The sequence below is a fragment of the Schistocerca gregaria genome, chromosome 1, assembly GCF_023897955.1.
Source record: "Schistocerca gregaria isolate iqSchGreg1 chromosome 1, iqSchGreg1.2, whole genome shotgun sequence".
NCBI lineage: Eukaryota > Metazoa > Arthropoda > Insecta > Orthoptera > Acrididae > Schistocerca > Schistocerca gregaria.
In genome coordinates, this window is record NC_064920.1 from 997,197,917 (window position 1) to 997,218,025 (window position 20,109).

The 20,109-nt window shown below is 40.5% G+C and overlaps 1 protein-coding gene across 1 annotated transcript in view; it reads left to right on the top strand.

Annotated features, from left to right (window-relative positions):
• Positions 1-20,109, top strand: part of LOC126311851 (calcitonin gene-related peptide type 1 receptor-like) — a 243,435-nt gene that overhangs the window by 122,156 nt on the left and 101,170 nt on the right. The window lies entirely within an intron of this gene.

Genomic DNA, 20,109 nt, shown 5'->3' on the forward strand with positions numbered 1-20,109 from the left:
ATACATCAATCAATCAGAAACAGCTCTGAATAAAATATATGATAAACAAACGACCGAATTCACATTCATAACAGGAAGTGAAGAGTTAATGTTTACTTTTAAGTACCAATTTGAATTGAAAAAAGTTATTGTCGTTTCAGAGAATACAAACAGAGATTTGAAATTTGAAGACTTTGATAACACAGTAGTCGTAGATGGTAAGCTATATGAAATAAAATATAGTAATCAGTCAACAGTAGTGAATAAACCAAATTTTCTAACTGTAATACTGAAAAATTCTGCTAAAACTGTGCCTGTAAATGCGGAATTAATTTTATTTGGTGAAATAAATGAGTGAAAAAAAGGTTGCATATGGTGTTTAAAATGTAACGGATTCACAGCTACAATGCACCCGCAAATATTTACCACAAAAAATGCGTTAACAAGAGCCGGAGGCAATTGTGCGGCCTGTCACACACACACACACAAAAAAAAAAGGTGAACACTCGTGAAGAAATTGTCAACTGTCAGTGAACTGAACTAACTGGTGAGGAAAAATTTCCCAACAGAACCACTCATGGCCTTTTGCATAGACAACTTGTGGCAAGCAGGCTTGGTTGAAATGGATTGTGGCAACCTAAAAAACATATCAAAAATTTATAAAATATGCGATATTTGTTGACAGTTATCGACGTTTTTTTTTCAAAATTTGCGTGAGCAGTTCCTAAAAACAAAACAGGATAAAATGTGGCTAATGCTTTCATGCATATATTGCGCGAAAGAAAACCAAAAAATCTGCAAACAGATAGAGGCAAAGAATTCTATAACAAAGTCTTCAAAGATATGAAGAAGTCAGAAAATATCAATCACTACTCCACTTTTTCTCAAATGAAGGCATCAATTGTCGGGCGATTTAATAGAACACTCAAGGGGAAAATATGTGGAAAAAGTTTGCACTTCAAGGTAATTTCAAATGGGTCGATTTGTTGCTAAAGTTGATACAAGATTACAATACCGTGCATAGAACAATAGGCATGAAACCTTGAGTTCAGTGCTGAATCATCCAAGTACGTGGTTGGTGATAAGGTGCGAATTAGCAAATTGAAAGGGTTGTTCGAAAAGGGGTATACAGCAAATTGGTCACTGAAATTCCTGGTATCATTGATGTTAGCAATACATAGCTGCCCACTTATAAACTGAAGGATACGAATGCTAAAGTAATAGCGAGCAGTTTCTATGAGCAGGAACTACTAATGACAAAATTTCCCGATGTTATCTCGTAGAAAGCGTTAAAAAAGGTAATAAAGTGTTTGTAAAAATGGCTTGGTGTTGACAATTCTCACAATAGTGACATGAATAAAAGCAATGTTGTACTATAATTTTAATGGAATTTTTTCAATTAAAATTTATATAAATGTTCTGATTTTTTTTCTCTGTGTTTATCTGCTTTCGGTTTTCGTGTCATATCAATGGTGGTAGAGCCAAATTCGTCGTTCCACGCTTTACTACAAATTTCTCTAAAATCGTTCCACTTCAAATCGCCACCCAGTAATTCGTCGTATATGTGTTTTCAATTTGTGTGGTCTTACCTAAAAATGTTCAGAAATTGAGATGGTCGTGCACCAATTACTTCGGTATTTTTGAATACGTTTGTGCTAGATAAAAACAATCATTATTTTTATGCCGCCCTCTAGTGGAATATTCTCTCACTATATCTTGGTTTTAAACAATTAAATAATTAAAAATACGATGGAATTGTGTATACATTCATCTAACGATATAATGTTATCGGTGTTGTTGATAAATGTTGTAATTTTTTCTTCCCTTTTTTCACATTTTTTATGAATTGTTGATATCTCGCTTTATCTAAACTTTTTGAATAAATATATAGATGATAGCATTTGCAGTGATAGTCTTGCAAAACGACTTGACAGTACGCTAGTACGTTTGCAAGTGTCCGAAAAACACCAAATTTGCCACACATTAGCGATTATATACCTGCTAATTCGTCCTTTTTTCTGCTATTTCTGCGTATTTATTTTCTCGTTTTTGCGACGTAAAGCACAATTTTCCTTACTGGTGACACTTTGAAGTGTATATTTAAGGCATTTTACGTACTTGCTCCCAGTTTATTAAATAAATAGTAGACTGAGTAAGAAGAGGGTAAAAAGCGATCGGAGAACAAATGTACTGTAAACAAATACAGTTGGTCATGTAACAGTCAACCCATATAACATCATTAAGGGAAGTGGAAAGTGGCACAAATCAAAGAGTTGGTGGGGACATGTTTACTAATATTTTACGCTTCTTAATCAAATGGTGAAGAAAATAAATAGAAGGCAAAATACACCAAAGAAGATTAATATGTAATTTGATTAGCTACACTATTATGTTTTTTATTTGATTTGTGCAGAAAATGTATTTACGCTGAAAGCAAAAATTGGTATTAGGTGCTGTGGAAAATTAAAAATAGTTGGTATAGCATCTACCTTCAGCCACACACGTCCAAATTTTTCTCTGTCTAAACGTTCCTCTTCAAAGTGTTTTGAACATACTTTGGAATATTTTGTGGGGACAAAATTACTCCTCCTTCTTTTCTGGAGCCACATCTTCACATCTTTACTCGTTGTTCATAGCTAAAATATAGATCGCGCATTATCATTGTCCATGTCCTATACACACTTAACATGGTCTCCTACAGTAACTTCATAGTAAACAAAAAGGTTTGGACACACACATTATATGAAGACAATTGCAGACTTCCACTCCATTGAATTTATCTCTCTCCCGTCTTTCAAATCTATATACATAATCGACAAGTCACTGTTAAATGCATGGAGGATAGTATTTGCTGAAACAACTAACCAGTCCCTTTCCTGTTCGACTAGCAAATTTACGAAAGGAAGCGATTGTTTGTAAGCTTTTGTACGAGCCGTAATATCTATTATATAGTCATAAAATCGTAGAAAAATCGGTCCACAGAATCAAGCCTTCATTATAATGCGCCTCGAAATTTTTAAACGTAGTACCCCAGATCACGTAAGAAACAGATTGACCGTCCTTACGGCGGAACAGGCAACCGTAAAAATAGTTTTCCCATCGGTCAACAGATGTCGCAGGCGACGCTACAATGCTAACTGACCTATCCATGTCGCGGAATTGGCAACGCTGTATCTTCAGTGACTTGAATGACGCTGATTTGCGTTCGGCTAGAGCGCTGTGCGCGAAATGCATTCCTCACACTGCTGACTGTAGCTCATGATCGGCTGTGGTTTTTCCCGAGTTTTCAATCCAAGAATGAAGTTTAGCTCCTGTAATTCTACAAACCAAGTTTATTTCTCACAATCATATGCGAAATGAAATAAATGAAAAGTAACACACAAACATTTCTCGCGAGTTACTGTTTAAATGTATTGCAGTCGCATAGGTCTTACACTCGCCTTCCATGCCGTCTATTTCCTCTTTGCTATACAGCTCTTCTGATACGGATTATGATGGTAAAATAGATCTCCACGTGCAGGTTAACACTAGAAAGTTTTCAAAATCCGCACTCGGTTATGATGAGAATTAAGGCAGGTCATATTTCAGTGATAGTCATTTCAAATTTAAATTCTTTTACTTTGCATGTAATTTATCGTAAATGATATAAGAGTGGCACAAAACGATGAATTTTGGATTGTTGTTGAAAGGGGGCTGCAAACGCGGTAATATGCAAGTGAAAGCGTGTTTTTCGAACATATTTTGGCGGTGTCAACTTTGAAGAGCCACAGACGGCAAACCATAATTATGTTAAAAATTTACTTTGTACAGTTTAAAGATAACCCGCAAATATTAGCAACAGAAGTACGCTTTTATCTGCAACACAGTTATTACTGGGGATATCCGCACTCGCGCTGACCTGTTACTATAAGTAGTGTTGTTTTCGAGTGAAAGCTGTGTATGGATTATTAGCGCACAGATAAAAACAAATTAAAATAGGCACCATATATAGTTTGCATGCTATGCTCGTTCTCTTCTATTCTCCTCCCTTCATTCCAGTACAAACGCTTGTTCACAAGTATAAATGAATGGCAGTGAACATTGGCGAATTATCTATGAATACTCGTTTGCAGCAGTGTAGACGAGGTTTTACACTCGTTCACTTCGTTCGCTCTAGTATTTACCAGGATTTAGAGGGACCGATGACCTAGCAGTTAAATGACAGCTATTATTCATTTATTTCACTGTTGCGATTTCAGCTCTAGAGCCATTTTCAAGTACCAAGGAAAAGGTCTTGTAAGGTAATGCTTCTTAAATTGTTTACTAAATGTTACCACACAATGCTTTGCGTTTTGTTATCCATATCTTATATTGGTTTCACTTTTTACATTGCACACAAAAATGTCTCTACAGCCAAAATTACGATAGTGAAGTGAATAAACAGTTTAAAAAAGTCCAAATCGCAGCAAAGATTTCATGCTTAGGGCTCTTTATTAATTCTTACTCTTAACTAATTTATTGATTTACCTGAATCCACTACCGTAACCTTTCTTTATCTTTGACGGGAAATTTGAACATTTTTAGCTCAGGATTTGTCCATCTACTCCTTCCACAGTTGATATACTCGCAGGCCCTCGGCATGACTACTCGATCCACTACCACCGGTACGTCAGAAACACGGGGTCTAGTGATGCAAGGGATACAGCCCGTCGGCTTTGACCAGTGACGTCATAAATTAGTCATAGATAGTAATGTCTTCACTTCGAGGCGTAGATAATAAATCAGTTCTGTGTTCCGGAAAGAGCTATCATCGTACATTAAAATAATTATTAGTAATGATATTGAGGTAATTTGGAGTGTTAGTTTGTTATTGTAGAACAATTTTTAGTGTCTTATTTTCGTTTATAGGAATGAATTTGTCTGGTTGTGGGTATGTAATTTTCGTTACTGTCTGTCTAGGCGAGCTTCGGTTATTCCTCGATATTTCCGTGTGATAAGTTCACTTTCCAACTACCTTATTTCACTGTATTTCACTATTTTGACATATTTCACTGTTTTATTCCACCACTATGTGTAATTTCGTGTTGTGAAGTACGTAATAGAAATTTCTCAGCTGTCGATCTTCTTTCGTTTCCCAGCACACTTAGTATCAGTACGACATTTTCGAATGTGTACTTGCTATATTACAGTCGAAACCCCTGACACAACTACAACTTGTATCCCGTCATTCACTTCGCCTTTACACTGACGACACTACTAAAATTTGTATCCTGTCCTTCACTTCGCCTTTACACTGACACTATATATGTCAATTGGCGAGCAAGATACAAATGTTGCGTATAGCTATGTAGCTCAAGTAACGAATGGGATACTATTAGCGTCCTAGGCAACAAGAAAGCTGTACCCATAGTGAAGTACGGGATACAAATTGTATATGTGTCGTCTTCTTGTCTCCGTGTAGTGCAATTGAGGTACAGGTTGCAAATGTAACTTACGTCTATTTCCACCTTTTCGTTACCAATGTACATATATAGAGGTCAACGGAAGTCTGGTATACCTATATTACATATGTAGGTCTTTCTGTCATCAGTAGCACTGATATGTACGTAAGAAAAGACTGTTAGTAATAGCGGAGACGAAATAAACAACACATCTACAATTTGTATCCCGTGTTCCGCTTAGGGTTTCTGAAGCGAAAGATACATCGTTCAAGTGAAGAACAGGACAGTAATGCTAGTGAAAACGAAGAAACCGACTTACGACAAACTCCTATTCCGTACTGTACTTAAGCAACACGCTTTGAGTGAGCTTTTAATTTGTATCCGGTGTTTCATTTACGGTTTAGTGAAGCAGGGGATAAATAGTTCAAGTGAACAACAGGTCAGCAATGCTAGTTGAAACTAAGAAATCGACGTACTCTGAACTTGTATCCCGTACTGTACTTAACATGATGTATTCTTTGTTAGTTATATATTTCATTCATTTCTTTCCATTGTATTTTGCGGAGAAATACTAAATACAAACACATCGTTAACGTGAAAATACTACTGTCTCTTATATTTGTGAAGTACAGTTTATCTTTCTTGCATTCCTTTGTTTCTGAACATTCTTCTCAGGTCTTTCATCTTTGTAACAGATGCTCTCTGGCTAATTCTGACGTTATTGGTCATAGCCGACGGGTTGTATCCCCTGCTAAACTAGACCCGAAACACCTGTATTTCACAGACGCGTTCTGCCGATGTTGCCACATATTTCAAAGAACGGAGTGCCATCTAGTGGTTGATTCCACAAGTAAGGGTGAGACGCTGTTACCGCCTGGTGGCCGTTCCCTGACAAGGGTTGCCTGCTAGACCAAGCTATCGGGCAATCTGTTTCATACGTTATCTGGGCTAGTACCCATGAAAAGTTATTATCCCTCCTTTCACATATATTTCTTTGCATCTGTAGTAACAACAGTAAGTCACCATCGCTATTACACTATCAACAAACGGTGAAACACAACAGAAACTCTTGATTATAAACTTCAAACTCTGTGGAAAGCACACACGCACAGCGAAGTCCCGAAAATACGTGACAATCCTGGTTTAATGTTGACAACATGCGCTGAACACAATGTTCATTCCAGGGATATTTACTCTATGATTTAATCAGGGAGATTTGCTATTGTGAATAGTCAAAGAGTATATTTGAAGCAGGGAACATTGTCGCTGGACGCGGACGGGCACATTGCAGTTGAGTCTGGCGAGAACTCTTGTGCAGCAGAGTCTGACAGTAGCGCTCATGCGTAGTGGTTGCTAGCAGCATGTAGTGCATGCAGCGCATTAGTAAGGTACCAGACTGGTGTGTTATGGTCAGGCATAATTACGGCGTTAACGAAGTAAGACCAGATCAACTTTAATATTTAGAAGTGTATCAAGGCTAGCCAGCGTAGTACACTCCTGGAAATTGAAATAAGAACACCGTGAACTCATTGTCCCAGGAAGGGGAAACTTTAATGACACATTCCTGGGGTCAGATACATCACATGATCACACTGACAGAACCACAGTCACATAGACACAGGCAACAGAGCATGCACAATGTCGGCACTAGTACAGTGTATATCCATCTTTCGCAGCAATGCAGGCTGCTATTCTCCCATGGAGACGATCGTAGAGATGCTAGATGTAGTCCTATGGAACGGCTTGCCATGCCATTTCCACCTGGCGCCTCAGTTGGACCAGCGTTCGTGCTGGACGTGCAGACCACGTGAGACGACGCTTCATCCAGTCCCAAACATGCTCAATGGGGGACAGATCCGGAGATCTTGCTGGCCAGGGTAGTTGACTTACACCTTCTAGAGCACGTTGGGTGGCACGGGATACATGCGGACGTGCATTGTCCTGTTGGAACAGCAAGTTCCCTTGCCGGTCTAAGAATGGTAGAACGATGGGTTCGATGACGGTTTGGATGTACCGTGCACTATTCAGTGTCCCCTCGACGATCACCAGAGGTGTACGGCCAGTGTAGGAGATCGCTCCCCACACCATGATGCCGGGTGTTGGCCCTGTGTGCCTCGGTCGTATGCAGTCCTGATTGCGGCGCTCACCTGCACGGCGCTAAACACGCATACGACCATCATTGGCACCAAGGCAGAAGCGACTCTCATTGCTGAAGACGACAAGTCTCCATTCGTCCCTCCATTCACGCCTGTCGCGACACCACTGGAGGCGGGCTGCACGATGTTGGGGCGTGAGCGGAAGACGGCCTAACGGTGTGCGGGACCGTAGCCCAGCTTCATGGAGACGGTTGCGAATGGTCCTCGCCGATACCCCAGGAGCAACCGTGTCCCTAATTTGGTGGGAAGTGGCGGTGCGGTCCCCTACGGCACTGCGTAGGATCCTACGGTCTTGGCGTGCATCCGTGCGTCGCTGCGGTCCGGTCCCAGGTCGACGGGCACGTGCACCTTCCGCCGACCACTGGCGACAACATCGATGTACTGTGGAGACCTCACGCCCCACGTGTTGAGCAATTCGGCGGTACGTCCACCCGGCCTCCTGCATGCCCACTATGCGCCCTCGCTCAAAGTCCGTCAACTGCACATACGGTTCACGTCCACGCTGTCGCGGCATGCTACCAAAGTTAAAGACTGCGATGGAGCTCCGTATGCCACGGCAAACTGGCTGACACTGACGGCGGCGGTGCACAAATGCTGCGCAGCTAGCGCCATTCGACGGCCAACACCGCGGTTCCTTGTGTGTTCGCTGTGCCGTGCGTGTGATCATTGCTTGTACAGCCCTCTCGCAGTGTCTGGAGCAAGTATGGTGGGTCTGACACACCGGTGTCAATGTGTTCTTTTTTTCCATTTCCAGGAGTGTAGTTTCATTTTGTGAATAATTGCCAACTTAACGTTAACGCTGTGTTACAAGGGCTTAAACATGAACAGTTACTAAGTAGGGTCCTACCCTGTCATTATTACAAGGATCACTCCAAAAGAAATGCACACTTTTTTTAAATTCTTTTTTTATTCTACATGTTTGAAAGTTTTACAGTGTGTAGATACATCCTTTAGGAACAATATTTTCATTTCTCCACATAACCTCCATCCCTCTCAACTGCCTTACGCCATCTTGGAACCAGCGCGTGTACACCCGCACGTTAAAATTCTGGACCAACCTGTTGGAGCCACTGTTTGGCAGGGTGCGCAAGGGAGTCATCATCTTCAAACCTTCTTCCACGAAGAGAGTCTTTCAGTTTACCAAAGAGATGAAAGTCACATGGAGCCAGGTCAGGACTGTAAGGCGGTTGTTTCAGTGTTGTCCATCCGAGTTTAGTGATCGCTCCCATGGTTTTTTGACTGACATGTGACCGTGCAATGTCGTGCAACAGCAAAACATCCTGCTTTTGCCGATGTGGTCGAACACGACTGAGTCGAGCTTGAAGTTTCTTCAGTGTCGTTACATATGCATCAGAATTTATGGTGGTTTCACTTGGCATGATGTCCACAAGCAAGAGTCCTTCGGAATCAAAAAACACCGTAGCCATAACTTTTCCAGCAGAAGGTGTCGTTTTTGAATTTTTTTTCTTGGGTGAATTTGCATGATGCCACTCCATTGATTGCCTCTTCGTCTCTGGTGAAAAATGATGGAGCCATGTTTCATCACCTGTCACAATTCTTCCAAGAAATTCATCTCCACCATTCTTGTACTGTTCTAAAAGTTCGCTGCATGTCGTTTTTCTTGTTTCTTTGTGAGCCACTGTCAACATCCTGGGAAGCCACCTAGCACAAACATTTTTTAACGGCAACACTTTCAGTATTCTGCAAACACTTCCTTCCCCTATCCCAACGTAGCGTAACAATTCGTTCACTGTGATGCGTCTGTCGGCAGTCACCAATTCTCTAACTCTCTACATATTTTCTGGAGTGTGTGCACTACGAGGCCTGCCGGTGCGAGGACAGTTCTCAATATTTCCATGTCCGCTTTCATCACGTAACTTGTTTGCCCACCGACTAACTGTACTGCGATCGACAGCAAGCGTCTCCATACACCTTTTTCAATATCTTGTGGATGTTTCTCACTGTCTTGTTTTCACAGCACGAGAATTATATGACAGCACGTTGATTCTGACGAACGTCAAGTGTAACAGCCACGTTGAAGACATGCTGTGATAGTGCCACTCACGGAAATAGGTTGAACTAAGTTTGAAAACAAGCGGGAAGGATGTATCTACACACTGTAAAACTTTCACTCATCCAGAATGAAAACTGTATTTTTACAAAAAAAAAATAGTGTCCATTTCTTTTGGAAAGACCCTCGTAATTAGTTCTAAGTGTCACTGTTGATGATAAAAAAGATTAAAATCGCTGAGCTAATTTAATTTGGTTAAAAAAGTGAAAGCTATCAAATATTAGAAAATAATTGAGAGTTATAATTAAAGATAAGGGACTTTGTTGCTCAGCGAAATCTTCGCTGAAAAAACCAATATTAATATTCAGTGGTTATGAAAAAGTAATTTCAGTGAGTTTTCAAAGATTATGGAAGATCAGAATGTTTAATTTCTTTGTGTGATCAATAATTTCCGCTCTCACTTCCAAAATATGTAACAGTATTACGCAAAAGTTAATCAGTAATTATTTAATGAAAGTTATGCGTTAATAAGAGATATTTTGCTTAAAAGAAAATATTCTTAAGAACAATTACAAAAGTAGTAATATTAACAGTAGGCATTTCGGCAGGCTGCGCGAACCAATTTATTACGCAAACTGAGTGCCAAAACAATCAGCAGTCAAATGCGTATGCTTAAAACAATTTACTTTACTGTCTTCTCGATCAGATTTGCTTCTTGTTGCTCGAGTCAGTGTTATTTCGTCCGTTCCCACCTGTCTTTCACTAAGTATTACATAAATTTTTCTTCAAATTGATTAACAACTATACAGAATTGTTCACTCACATCACGAGCTGGCGATCGTTTTCTATAACCATTGCAATCTACACTAAAAATTAATTAACTTCATTATATGTAATTTCACTAGGAACTTTGCAATTTTTAACGGTTGTCAAAATTCTTTCGATCACTATTGCGTTGAAGCAGTCGCACAATAAAGACACGGTAACACCTGATTCTACGTTTTAATTACATTTAACTTGTTCTTCAGAACCGATGCTTTTTCACAGAGAATAGGGACTTTAAGAACAGGTGTCATCAATTATTTCAGTTATCCGAAAATGTAGGTTATGAGTCGACCTTTTTAGAACTCAGAAAGATGGCGATAATCATTTGCACCCCCCCCCCCATGAACCATGGACCTTGCAGTTGGTGCGGAGGCTTGCGTGCCTCAGCGATACAGATGGCCGTACCGTAGGTGCAACCACAACGGAGGGGTATCTGTCGAGAGGCCAGACAAATGTGTGGTTCCTGAAGAGGAGCAGCAGCCTTTTCAGTAGTTGCAGGGGCAACAGTCTGGATGATTGACTGATCTGGCCTTGCAACAATAACCAAAACGGCATTGCTGTGCTGGTACTGCGAACGGCTGAAAGCAAGGGGAAACTACAGCCGTAATTTTTCCCAAGGGCATGCAGCTTTACTGTATGATTAAATGATGATGGCGTCCTCTTGGGTAAAATATTCCGGAGGTAAAATAGTCCCCCATTCGGATCTCCGGGCGGGGACTACTCAGGAGGACGTCGTTATCACGAGAAAGAAAACTGGCGTTCTACGGATCGGAGCATGGAATGTCAGATCCTTAATCGGGCAGGTAGGTTAGAAAATTTAAAAAGGGAAATGGATAGGTTAAAGTTAGATATAGTGGGAATTACTGAAGTTCGGTGGCAGGAGAAACAAGACTTCTGGTCAGGTGAATACAGGGTTATAAATACAAAATCAAATGGGGTAATGCAAGAGTAGGTTTAATAATGAATAAAAAATAGGAGTGTGGGTAAGCTACTACAAACAGCGTAGTGAACGCATTATTGTGGCCAAGAGAGACACAAAGCCTACGCCTACTACAGTAGTACAAGTTTATATGCCAACTAGCTCTGCAGATGATGAAGAAATTGATGAAATGTATGATGAGATAAAAGAAATTAATCAGGTAGTGAAGGGAGACGAAAATTTAATAGTCATGGGTGACTGGAATTCGTCAGTAGGTAAAGGGAGAGAAGGAAACATAGTGGGTGAATATGGATTGGGGATAAGAAATGAAAGAGGAAGCCGTCTGGTAGAATTTTGCACAGAGCATAACTTAATCATAGCTAACACTTGGTTCAAGAATCATAAAAGAAGGTTGTATACATGGAAGAATCCTGGAGATACTAAAAGATATCAGATAGATTATATAATGGTAAGACAGAGATTTAGGAATCAGGTTTTAAACTGTAGGACATTTCCAAGGCCAGATGTGGACTCTGACCACAATCTATTGGTTATGAACTGCAGATTAAAACTGAAGAAACTGCAAAAAGGTGGGAATTGAAGGAGATGGGACCTGGATAAGCTGAAAGAATCAGAGGTTGTACAGAGTTTCAGGGAGAGCATAAGGGAACAATTGACAGGAATGTGGAAAAGAAACACAGTAGAAGAAGAATGGGTAGTTCTAAGGGATGAAGTAGTGAAGGCAGCAGGATCAAGTAGGTAAAAAGACGAGGGCTGCTAGAAACCCTTGCGTAACAGAAGAAATATTGACTTTAATTGATGAAAGGAGAAAAAAAATGCAGTAAATGAAGCAGGTAAAAAGGAATACAAACGTCTCAAAAATAAGATCGACAGGAAGTGCAAAATGGCTAAGCAGGGATGGCTAGAGGACAAATGTAAGGATGTGGAGGCTTATCTCACTAGGGGTAAGATAGATACTGCCTACAGGAAAATTAAAGAGACCTTTGGAGAGAAGAGAACCACTTGTACGAATATCAAGAGCTCAGAAGGCAACCCAGCTCAAAGCAAAGAAGGGAAAGCAGAAAGTTGGAAGGAGTATATAGAGGGTTCATACAAGGGCGATGTACTTGGAAATGGAAGAGGATGTAGATGAAGACGAAATGGGAGATAAGATACTGCGTGAAGAGTTTGACAGAGCACGGAAAGACCTGAGTCGAAACAAGGCCCCGGGAGGTGACAACATTCCATTAGAACTACTGACGGCCTTGGGAGAGCCAGTCATGACAAAACTGTACCAGCTGGTGAGCAAGATATATGAGACAGGCGAGATACCCTCAGACTTCAAGAACATTATAATAATTCCAATCCCAAAGAAAGCAGGTGCTGACAGATGTGAAAATTACCGAACTATCAGTTTAATAAGTCACAGCTGCAAAATACTAATGCGAATTCTTTACAGACGAATGGAAAAACTGGTAGATGCGGACCTCGGGGAAGATCAGTTTGGGTTCCGTAGAAATGTTGGAACACGTGAGGCAATACTGACCTTACGACTTATCTTAGAAGGAAGGTTGAGGAAAGTCAAACGTTTCTAGCATTTGTAGACATGGAGAAAGCTTTTGACAATGTTAACTGGAATACTCTCTTTCAAATTCTGAAGGTGGCAGAGGTAAAATACAGGGAGAGAAAGGCTATTTACAATTTGTACTGAAACCAGATGGCAGTTATAAGAGTCGAGGGGCATGAAAGGGAAGCAGTGGTTTGGAAAGGAGTGAGACAGGGTTGTAGCCTATCCCGATGTTATTCAATCTGCATATTGAGCAATCAGTAAAGGAAACAAAAGAAAAATTCGGAGTAGGTATTAAAATTCATGGAGAAGAAGTAAAAACTTTGAGGTTCGCCGATGACATTGTAATTCTGTCAGAGACAGCAAAGGACCTGGAAGAGCAGTTGAACGGATTGGACAGAGTCTTGAAAGGAGTGTATTAGATGAACATCAACAAAAGCAAAACGGGGATAATGGTATGTAGTCAAATTAAATCGGGTGATGATGAGGGAATTAGATAAGGAAATGAGACACTTACAGTAGTAAAGGTGTTTTGCTATTTAGAAAGTAAAATAACTGTTGATGGTCGAAGTAGAGAGGATATAAAATGTAGACTGGCAATCGCAAGGAAAGCGTTTCTGAAGAATAGAAATTTGTTAACATCGAATATAGATTTATGTATCAGGAAGCCGTTTCTGAAAGTATTTGTATGGAGTGTTTCCATGTATGGAAGTCAAACATGGACGATAACCAGTTTGGACAAGAAGATAATAGAAGCTTTCGAAATGTGGTGCTACAGAAGAATGCTGAAGATAAGGTGGATAGATCACGTAACTAATGAGGAGGTATTGAATAGGATTGGGGAGAAGAGACGTTTGTGGCACAACTTGACTTGAAGAAGGGATCGGTTGCTAGGACATGTCCTGAGGCATCAAGGGATCACAAATGTAGCATTGGAGGGCAGCGTGGAGGGTAAAAATCGTAGAGGGAGATCAAGAGATGAATACACTAAGCAGATTCAGAAGGATGTAGGTTGCAGTAGGTACTCTGAGATGAAGAAGCTTGCACAGGATAGAGTAGCATGGAGAGCTCCATCAAACCAGTCCCAGGACTGAAGACAACAACAACAACAACAACAACAATCATTTCCACGTCCTCTGGGACTGCTGTGTTGCAATATCCACTAAAAAGTTCCAGTTGTCTAGAGGGAGGACAATTTTCCATAAATCTTGCCTAGGTTCTTCAATGCACAATGCCCGTTCCTAAATAAACCGCATTTTTATTAACAATTGCAATAACTTCACTAAAAAATTCCGGGCTGACAGAACTTGATTGTCATGTAAAACTTTCCCCTAACGTTTCATCTCCGGTTTCGGGAGACATTCTCGAAGATTAATGGGCTTCACCTCTGAGGATGTCACCCACAATCGGAAACGAAACGTTACGGGATAGTTTTACGTATTCACCACGGCCTGTCAGCCCAAAATTTTACATGAATATCAGCCATGGAATCCTACATTGTATTATCAATTTTATTAACTGTTGGACTTCTTCTTTGATGAAATAACCCAACAAACATACTGCACTCACACCATTCTTCATCTGTAGAACTGATTGTTTTCTGTAATGAAAACTAGCTGACAGAGGACTGAAAGTCTGTTCAACATATTTCACAGACATTTAAGTACTGTTGTATCCATTTGATTGCACTGGTCAATGAGCTTGTGGAGTAACACTGGCCATTTCTATCCTTGTTGTTTAGGTCGTTATCAGAAACAACTTACGATCTTGGCTCATACGTATTGACTGCAATCTGAACAATTGCTGTATCATGAATGTTTCAGAGCAAGTTCAGAATCCGCATTTATTTTACATGTGAGAAATCGAGTATAGGTCTGTAATTATATCATTTGTTATTACCACACACCTACAGTTTATTCTATGACACAGATCCATATGAGAGTACCCATTTGTCAATTGTTACTGCATGGGGCCGGTTTTATCTACGAGATTTATGATCACTGCCAACTGAGCACTGCTGAAAGTTGCCTTATAGACTCTAAAAGGCCCCTTAATTGCTACAATAATATTAATTTCATAAACATATGAAGACTAGAAAGTTCATATTAATTCATATTTTCAGTAGCTTACAAATACATCCTGTGTAACTGAAATGTTAGTATTTTTCTGCCCATGACTGCAATACCCTTTCATAAAGAAGTCACACTTCCTCTGATAATTTTATTAACTGTTACGACTTCATCTTCTATGGAATAACTCTAAAATACCGCCAAGCTTGGATAGTTCACTGACATAAATAACACACTGAATCGTAAATCCTACGCGTTACTAGAAAAGAGAATATTTTGAAGTGTTTTATTTGAGTAACTAAGTATTTTCATTTAGGTAGATTTAATACAATTAACATAAAAATAAGTATATTGTTTCGAATAATGTGGTTCTAGTGCAAAATTTTTCCGAGATATTTATTGAATTAAACTGTCTGAACTACATGACCAACTGATAGTTGATAACTGTATGTTGAGTAATACAAAATCTTAAATGCGAAATAGTGAACAAATACGTTTATGCAAGAAAGTGGTAATGGGACCCTTGCCTAGGAGGCAGCAGATGAGATTCTGCCGTAAGTACAGCTGCGAGGGGTGCTTGGGTAGCTCAGTCGATAGAGCACTTGCCCGTGAAAGACAAAGGTCCTGAGCTCGAGTCACGCTTCTAGCATGCAGTTTTAATGTTCCAGGAAGTTTAATATCAGCACACTCTCCCACTGCAGAATGAGAAATTCATTCTAGAAGTATTAACTTTTACAGAAAATGTTTTCTGTTTTGAAAAAAGTGTATATGACATTTATTCTCGATGCAATATGAAAGCTTTATTTATACGACAATTATCATTACATTATTCAAAACAAAACGACATTTTGATGCAACATTGGATTAAATAATAAGATGTACGTGTGAAAATACGTAAACAGATGTGCCACTGAGTACTGTGTTTTTGCGATGTACAAGCATCTGTGAGCATTAGACAGTATGGACTATTTTAATTCATAATGAGGAATAAATCAGTGCCAAACTTGAACGTGACTTTCAAGTTGATTTGGAGATTAATGTGATATTTTAAAATGGAAATCCTAATATTTGATTCGAGATTAAGGACGACAAATTTTACGTATAAACGTTTTTAGAGGTTAGGGCAAGGTTCAATTATGTCAAGTAAGAAAATATGTTTTTAGTTCTAGTAGGGATTAACTCGGAATAGAGGAGGTTATACAGCAAAATATAATGTTGGATGCAGATTGGAAGGGGCATAAGATATCACGTATCGTTACCGTAAACTATGATTTTAGTGGTCATAATCGAGGGTCGTTCGAAGGTTGAGTTTTGTTTCATGGAAACTCCTTTTTCTGACATTGGTTTTGGAAAGGGCGAACAGAGATTTGAACTTTAAATTTTAATTATTGTGTTTACTGGAAAAAATAAATACATCACAGAGCATAATTGTTATTATGGCATTTTCAAGACAGAACAAACACAAATAAAACGTAAATCTTTGATTCACAAGTCGTTTAATGAGTGCCCTCACCTCCATTCCTGGGAATGCTCTTTCCAATTTGTATCTTACATTGTATTTTACTGTATCTCTCCTCTATTCTAAGTGAATCCCTGCTAGAACTAAAAAAAGATATTTGCTTATTTGACCTTCAATGAGCTAGCCACGACCTTGAATAGTACATCTCTTTATACGTAAGATTTACCGCTTTTTTTCTAATATTGAATCAAATATTAGGATTCCCCTTTTGAAAAATCACTTTAACCTCAAAATCAACTTGAAAATCACGTTCAAAGTCATGGCAGTTAGTAGCAATACGTGACACTTTTTGCCACCTAAAACTTGTATCTGGAACATTTTGCCGTATTTCATCTCTATCCCTAGTTATTCCCCATGCTGGATTAAAAAGATTCATTCTGTATACACCGATCAGCCAGAATATTATACCGTCTACCTAATAGCCGGTATGCCCATTTCTGTCACGGATAATAGCAGCGACACGTCATGGTATGGAATCAATGAGGCCTTCATAGGTCGCTGGCGGCGGGAGCTAGCACTACATCTGCACACACCAGGCACCTAATTCCCATAAATTCCGGCGAGGGGGACGACGAGCTCTGACGCCACGTTCAGCACATCCCAGATGTGTTCGATCAGGTTAAGATTTGTCGCATTGGGGGGCCAGCACATCATCTAGAACTCGCCACTGTGTTCCTCCAACCACTCCACCATACTCTTGTTGAAAAATGCCGTCGGGAAACATGGTCGTTATGACGGGTTGTACGTGGTCTGCAACCAATGTACGATCCTCCTTGGCCGTCGTGGTGCCTTGCACGATCTGCACTTGATCCATGGATGCCCATATGAACGTTTCCCACAGCTTAATGGAGCCGCCACGAGCTTGTCTCCATCCCGCCGTAAAGGTGTCAAGGAGCTGTCCCCTGGACGACGACGGATTTGTGCCCCCCCCCCCCCCCCCCCCATCGGCATGACTAAGAGGGTATCGAGATTCATCAGACCATGCAACGCTCTTGCACTGCGCCAGCGTCCAGTGCTGATGATCACTTGCCCATTTCAGTCACAGCCGTCAATGTAATATTGTTAACATGGGCACATGCGTGGGTCGTCGGCTGCGGTGGCTCATCGTTACGAGTTCTCTGTGTTTGTTCAGCCACACTTGTACTCTGCCCAACATTAAAGCCTGATGTTATTTCGGCCATAGTTCGCTGCCTGGCCTGTTTTACCAACCTACCTAGGCTTCGACGTCTGACATCTGTAATGAGTAGTAGCCCCCAACGCCACGACGACTGGACATGCTTTCACTTTGGTTTCGCCGCGTGTTAAAGACACTCACCACAGTACTCCTCTAACACCGGACAAGTCGTGAAGTTTCCGAAATGCTTGTGCCGATCCTCTGGGCCATCACAATCTGTCGTCAGAGAAACTAAGATAGATCGGGTGCCTTCCCCATTCTACAGTGGGTAACAAGCTCACTGATACTGCATACACCGTGCGTGTGTCTGACTAGCTGTCATTCCTCGCCACTTACGCTGCTATCACCTGCACTAGTTTATATTGATAGTAGGTCGGTGCTCGTAATGTTCTGGCTGATCAGTTCTGCATCTACATCCACATGGATACTCTGCAAATCACATTTAAGTGCTTGGCAGAGAGTTCATCCAATCGCCTTCACAATTCTCTATTATACCAATCTCATATAGCGAGCGGAAATAATGAACACCTATATCTTTCCGTACGAGCTCTGATTTCCCTTGTTTTATCGTGGTGATCGTTCCTCCCTGTGCAGGTCGTCATCATCATCATCATCATTTAAGACTGATTATGCCTTTCAGCGTTATAAAATTCCTCCATGATCCCCTATTCAGTACAAACATTGGTGCCTCTTCTGATGTTAAACCTATTACTTCAAAATCATTCTTAACCGAATCCAGGTACCTCCTTCTTGGTCTACCCCGACTCCTCCTACCCTCTACTGCTGAACCCATGAGTCTCTTGGATAACCTTGCTTCTCCCATGCGTGTAACATGACGCCACCATCTAAGCCTGTTCGCCCTGACTGCTACATCTATAGAGTTCATTCCCAGTTTTTCTTTGATTTCCTCATTGTGGACACCCTCCTGCCATTGTTCCCATCTACTAGTACCTGCAATCATCCTAGCTACTTTCATATCAGTAACCTCAACCTTCTTGATATGGTTGGTCGAAAGATTGAACGGTGCACAGAAAACTTAGTCTTGGTACTGACTTCCTTCTTGCAGAAGAGAGTAGATCGTAGATGAGCGCTCAGTGCATTAACTTTGCTACAACTCGCTTCCAGTTTTTTCACTATGTTGCCATCCAGTGAGAATCTGCATCGTAAGTACTTGAAACTGTCCACCTGTTCTAACTTTGTTCCTCCTATTTGGCACTCAATTCGTTTATATTTCTTTCCCACTTATATTACTTTCGTTTCGGAGATGCTAATCTTCATACCATAGTCCTTACATTCCTGATCTAGCACTGAAATATTACTTTGCAAACTTTCAATCGAATCTGCCATCACAACTAAGTCATCCGCATATGCAAGACTGCTTATTTTGTGTTCACATATCTTAATCTCCCCCAGCCAGTCTATTGTTTTCAACATATGTTTCATAAATAATATGAACAACAGTGGAGACAGGTTGCAGCCTTGTCTTACCCCTGAAACTACTCTGCACCATGAACTCAATTTCCCGTCAACTCCAACTGTGCAAGTCGGTGTCAAAAAAATATTTTCTCATTCGGAGGAGAAAGCTGGTAATTGGAATTTCGTGAGAAGATTCCGTCGCAACAAAAACGGCTTTCTTTTAACGATGTCCAGCCCAAAATCCTGTATCATTTCTGTGACACTCTCTCCCATATTTCCCGATAATACAAAACGTGCTGCCCTTCTTTGAACTTTTTCGATGTACTCCATCAGTCCTATCTGATAAGGATTCCACACCGCGCAGCAGTATTCTAAAAGAGTACGGACAAGAGTAGTGTACGCAGTCTCCATAGTAGGTCTGTTACATTTTCTAAGTGTCCTGCCAACAAAACGCAGTCTTTGGTTAGCCTTCGCCACATTTTCTATGTGTTCCTTCCAATTTAAGTTGTTCGTAATTGTAATATCTAGGTATTTAATTGAACCTACGGCTTTTAGATTAGACTGATTTGACGTGTAACCTAAGTTTAACGAGTTCCTTTTAGCACTCACGTGGATGACCTCACACTTTTCGTTATTTAGGGTCAACTGCCACTTTTCGCACCATGCAAATATCTTTTCCAAATCGTTTTGCAGTTCGTTTTGATCTTCTGATAACTTTATGAGTCGGTAAACGATCTCGTCATCGCCAAACAACCGAAGGCGGCTGCTCAGATTGTCTTCCAAATCTTTTATATAGATAAGGAACAGCAAAGGGACTATAACACTACCTTGGGGAACGTCAGAAATCACTTCTGTTTTACTCGATGACTTTCTGTCAATTACTACGAACTATGACCCCTCCGACAGGAAATCACAAATCCAGTCACATAACTGAGACGATATTCCATAAGCACGCAATTTCACTACGAGCCGCTGGTGTGGTACAGAGTCAAAAGCCTTCCGGAAATCCAGGAATACGGAATCGTTCTGAAATCCCTTGTCAATAGCACTCAGC